Source organism: Pan troglodytes, chromosome 8 (assembly GCF_028858775.2).
Source record: "Pan troglodytes isolate AG18354 chromosome 8, NHGRI_mPanTro3-v2.0_pri, whole genome shotgun sequence".
In the NCBI taxonomy this organism is placed as follows: domain Eukaryota; kingdom Metazoa; phylum Chordata; class Mammalia; order Primates; family Hominidae; genus Pan; species Pan troglodytes.
The window spans coordinates 134,462,183-134,468,308 of NC_072406.2; positions in this window are offsets into that span (position 1 = coordinate 134,462,183).

Below are 6,126 nucleotides of genomic sequence, written 5' to 3' on the forward strand. Positions count from 1 at the left end.
GAAAGAGTTGATACTTTTCCTCCTCCCCACATTATTTTACTTATTTTTAAAATTGGAGATGTACTGACTCAGCTCAGAGGTGACAAGGTGATACGGTGTAGATATTTGTCCCCTCCAAATTCCGTGTTGAAATGTGATCCCCAGTGTTGGACACGGAGCCTGATGGGAGGTGTTTAGGTCAAGGGGGCAGATCTCTTGTGAATGGCTTGGTGCCCTCCCCACGGTAATGAGTGAGTTCTTGTTCTATTAGCTCATGTGAGAGCTGGTTGTTAAACAGAGCCTGGCTCCTCCTCCTTCCTTTTGCTCCCTCTCTCACCATGTGACATACCTGTTTCCCCTTTGCCTTCTACCATGATTGGAAGCTTCCTAGGCCCCCACCACAAGCCAAGCAGATGCCAGCACCATGATCCCTGTACAGCCTCCAGAACCACGAGCCAAATAAACCTCTTTTTGTTTGTTTGTTTGTTTTTTTGAGACGGAGTCTTGCTCTGTCGCCCAGGCTGGAGTGCAGTGGTGCGATCTCGGCTCACTGCAAGCTCCGCCTTCCAGGTTCACACCATTCTCCTGCCTCAGCCTCCTGAGTAGCTGGGACTACAGGTGCCTGCCATCGTGTCTGGCTAAGTTTTGAATTTTTAGTAGAGACGGGTTTTCACTGTGTTAGCCAGGATGGTCTCAATCTCCTGACCTCGTGATCCGCCCATCTCGGCCTCCCAAAGTGCTGGGATTACAGGCATGAGCCACCGCGCCCGGCCATAAACCTCTTTTTAAAAATAAATTACCAGCCTCAGGTATTCCCTTATAGCAATGCAAAACAGACTAAGACACATGGGAAGGCAATGGAAAATGAGATTCCACAGGGAAGTTGAAATTTTATGCAAGAGAATGAGTAAATCAACTCAGCACTCCTACAGCCCAGGCAGACAGGCTCTCAGTGCACTGGAATCTAACCTGCACACGGTGGGTGACACTGTGTTGTGACAGGCGATTGACTTCTGCCCGAAAAGTGAATTGCTCTGTGCAACAAAACAACATTAGACTTGACAGATGGCACTATTATTTTAGGACCCTCTTGGACCTGATCTTACTTTTTAGAGGGTCCACCTCATATCACAGCAAACATGTGAAAACTCAGCCCCTTCCATATTACATCTAACCTATTCTGTTGTCAGTTTTGAAAGGATTTTTTATAATTGTGCTTTTGGAATTATTTAGCTGTAAGAAATATTTAATGTATAACTGGCCATGATTCCTTAGCAGTCTTGTATATTCAGGAACTTTTTGTGAATTGAAAGAAATCTAGGCTGGGCATGGTGGCTCATGTCTGTAATCCCAGCACTTTGGGAGGCTGAGGCAGGTGGATCACCTGAGGTCAGGAGTTCGAGACCAGCCTGGCCAACATGGTGAAACCCCGTCTCTACTAAAAATACAAAAATTTAGCCAGGCATTGTGGTGGATGCCTGTAATCCCAGCTACTTGGGAGGCTGAGGCAGGCGAATCACTTGAACCCAGGAGGCGGAGGTTGCAGTGAGCCAAGATTGCACCACTGCACTCCAGCCTGGGCGACAAGAGCATAACTCCATCTCAAAAAAAAATTATGTATGAATATTTAATTAAATACGTATTAATTTCAATGTTGTTATTTCTTATTTTAGAGCTAATAGATTTTTTCTTCCTTCAGCGTTTAATTATGTTCAAAGGCTTGTAGGACCAGGCACTGGCTTTTTAGTGCCTACAGGTTAAAATATTCCTGCCACAGGCAGGGATGCTCTTCCGCAAACACCTCAGCCTGGGCGCTCTCCTGTGGAAGTCTGTGAAGCTCATTCCCTCCCTTCCACCAATTGTGAGCACAAGTGTCACCTTCACCATGAGGCCAGCCCTGGCCACACTCTCCCTTCCTTGGCCTCCCCAATCCACTTTACTCTGCTTGCCTTTGCCACCTTCAACAGATCATGACATGTACTCACTTATCATGTGTACTGTTTATTGTATGTCCCTCCCAGCCCAGCCCCACCTACTCCATTCAGATAGAACAGAAGCTGCAAGAGGACTCAGGGCTTTGTTTTTATCCCAAGTACCCAGAAACATGCCTGGCACTTAATAAATATTTGTTGGGTAGAAGTGCACGTCTAATTGCAGCTAGGGGTCAAGATACTAAGTGGGGGCTTTTCCTTATGTGACCTGAAGCCAAGGAAGGAGACAGAAGCTTCTCTTGCATAATAATATCTAGGAGAGCTGTTGGCCAAGCTTTACCTGGAGGGTGAGGAAGGTCTGGGTGTTGTTTCAGTGCCCTAACTGCCAGAGCTTGAACTCAAAACTGGGGTTGTGCAGGCAGGATGGCTTTAGTTGGGTGCAGGGAAGTCCAATCCAGGTAAATGTCATCTGGTGCCTCCTTGAGCTAGATGGCCTAGTTGCCTCTGATGGCCAGATGGCAAGGAGGTAACAAAGGGAGTCATACTTCTGGAACATACTTCTGCAGTCTTCATGAAGTGCCCCTTCCCAGACTTGTTCTGTCCCTCATGTGCATAGAGTGTTGTTGAAATCGTCTATGTCGTATCTTCAAAAGTCACCATCAATTTGCCCTCTGGGCCATTATATGTGCATTTGTTTTAATATCAATAATTATTTGTCCCCCACCTTTACTGTGTGTTCTTAATGTACCCCAGGCATACCACCTGGAATCCTAGTGGGCAGTGGTGTTCTCAGCTACTGGAAAAGCTCTGGACCCAAGGATTCTCCTATAGAATCTCTGAGCTGGGTGCTCATGGCCTCACTGAGAGCCTGTGGGGCTGAGGGAGCCCCTGCCACTGAGCTCCAGGCACACCCACCAGGAATCCACAGAGCCCACGGTTCAATTTCCAGCTGCATCTTGTACCACATATGACAGGGAACATTTTCTGGTTTCCTCTGACCCCAAAATCAACCATCCACAACTGGGAGGCATGGGAAAAGGGAGTAGTCGTGGCATTAAGAACAAAAGAGAGACCCTAGTAACAACAACAATAATGTCACATTTGTATTAGTAATGATAGGTAAGATTCATTGACTTTACTACGTGACAGGCCCTGTGTTGAATACCTTATATACAACATTTTGTTTCATCTTTAAATAAACTTGTGAGGTTCCAGGTTCTATTTTTAACTTCATTTTACAAATGAGGAAAAGGGGGCACAGAGAGATTAAGGAGCAGGCCCTAAGTCACACAGCTAAGCAGCAGCAGAGCCAGGATTTGATCCTGGGACTATCAGGCTGCAGAGCTGCCAGTCACTGCCTTGGAGACAAAGGCCCACCCTCGTCATCCAGCTGCAACTGTGCTTGCAGCTGGCTTTGAGCAAGGTAAGAGATACTGTGAGAAAGTCAGGAGCTTTGGAATGTTGATGGCTTCCTTGGGACTGATGATATTAATAAAAAGCTACAGCCCATGACAGGATTTAAATTCATTCTGGCTGTCATTCACTCTGTCATTATGAGGGCAAAGAATCACTATCTTCCTGACAGACCTAAGTTGGTCAATGTATTTAAAAGGCATTCTTGGTTAACTAAAGGACATTTTTGCCCTCTCTTCCTGAATGAAAGGCCAATGAAGATGGTGTAGAAGAGTTATTTTATCCTAAGGAAAATAGAAAGTGATCCACTGGCAGTACAGGTGATGCCCACTAATGACATTTCAGAAAAGAGCCTTTGGCCTAATTGCTCCCCTCCACCCCCAAGCCTGTCCCACTGCCTGGAATCCTGCCATTAGAAATCTATTTAAAACAACATCAGAAGACTGTGTGGTGGAGAAAAGAAGACAAATTGGCTAGACACTTTAGGACCCGAGGAATGACATGGTAGTGAGTTCCTTGGTCTTCTTTTTGTCTCCCATGTTCCAGAATGCACACTGGAGAAGCTGGCAACATGGAAATACCAGTGGATGCAAACAAAGAAACTCCCAAGAAAAGCGGACTCTCTATAGCCAGAGGACCAGGGAAGGGGCAGCCAAGCAACACCGAAAACTCTTAGACAGCAGCCACTCTACTGCAGCCAGACTATAGGAAAAACTGTGGCCCCACTACCACTCAAGCCAGCAAAGCTGAGTGGAAAGCTTAGATTTCCCCCATCAGCAGGCTGCAATGAGTTGCTCCAATTCCACCCTCCTCCACACACACACACTGGGGTGCCTACAGAGCAGGCCAGGTGGGAGGATAGGACTTGCAGCAACAAGCCTCCGACCCCTCGCCCCACCCACAATGTTGGTTGAGAACACCCAGGGAACCTGGACTTCCACTGCCATCCAGAGATGATGGGGTGCCGCTCCCCTTCCTTACTGGTGTGGTGTCAGAGGAAGGCTAATGGAGAGCTAGAACTTCCACTCCTGCTCAGCAGTAACAAAAAGCTCCTCCCCTCTGGGTGTCAATGAAGGTCAAGTTGAGAACCTGGGATTCCACCCTTACCTAGCAGTAACAAAGTGACACACCTTGCCACCTGCCGCAGTGGTGTCACAGAAGACCTGCTAAAATACAAGGGTTAAATAAGTTCCAGAGTCTCATATCAAAATGTCCAGGTTTCAGTAAAAAATTACTAATCATACCAAGAACCAAGAAAATCTCAACTTGAGTTAAAAAAGACAATCAACAGACACCGACACTAAGATGACACAGATTTAGAATTATCTGACAAAGATTTTAAAACAGCCAGCATAAAAATGCTTCAACAAGCAATTGCAAACGTGCTTGGAATAAATTTTTAAAAACAGAAATTCTCAGCCCAGAAATAGAAGTTTCAACAAATAAATAAAAGATTCAAAGAAGACCCAAATGGAAATTTTAGAGCTGAAAAATACAATAAGCAAAATTTAAAACTCTGTGAATGGATTCAAGAACAGAATGGAAAAGACAGAGAAAAGAATCATGATCTTGTAGTCCCAGCTACTCTGGAGGCTGAAGTGGGAGAATCAACTGAGCCTGAGAAGTCTAGATTGCAGTTAGCCATGATCATGTAACTGCACTCCAGCCTAGGTGACGGAGTGAGAACTTATCTCAAAAAAAAAAAAAATCATGATTTTGATAATAGAAACATAGAAATTACCCAAAAGAGAGAAAATAGACTGAAAAATAAACAGAGCCTAAGGGACCTACGGCACTATAACAAAAATATTGTTATATGTCATCAGAACCCCAGGAGGAGAGGGGAAAGAGAGTGGGGCAGAAAGTGACCAAAGAAATAATGACTGAAAATGTCCCTGATTTAGCAAAAGACATAAACCTAGATTCAAAAAGCTAGCTGAATGGACCCCAAATGGGATAAACTCAGAGTAATCCATGCCAAGAATCATCATAGCCAACTTCTGGAAACTAAAGACAAGTAAAATATCTTGAAAGCAGCCAGAGAGAAATGATGCTTTACCTACGGAGGTGGGGGCGGAACAAAAAGCAAACAACAAACAAACAAACAAAAGCTGTATTTGAATGACAGCAGATTTTTCCATCAGAAACCATGGAGGCCAGAAGGATGTGGCAAACATTTTTTCAAGTGCTGAAAGAAAAAAACCATCAACCTACAATTCTATATCCAGTGAAATACCTTTTAAGAATGAAGAGAAGGCCAGACACAGTGGCCCACGCCTGTAGTCCCAGCACTTTGGGAGGCCAAAGCAGCAGGATCACTTAAGATCAGCAGTTCGAGACCAGCCTGGCCAACATGGTGAAAACCCATTTCTACTAAAAATACAAAAATTAGCCGGGTGTGGTGATGCGTGCCTGTGCCTGTGGTCCCAGCTACTCAGGAGGCTGAGGCCGGAGAATCGCTTGAACCTGGGGGGCAGAGGTTGCAGTGAGCCAAGACTGCACCATTGCACTCCAGCATGGAAAACAGAGCAAGACTCTGTCTCAAATAAAAAAAAAAGAAGGGAAAATCAAGATATTCTCAGATAAAGAAACCCAAGAGAATTTGTCACTTGCAGACATACTCTAAAAGAATAGCTAAAGGAAGTTCTCTAAACACAAAGAAATGATGAAAGAAGAAATCTTGCATATTACACACGTATTAGAATAGCTAATATTTTAAACACTGACAAGAACAAATACTGGTGAGGATGTGGAGAAACTGGATCTCTCCTATATTGCTGATGCAAGTGCAAAACGGTACAGC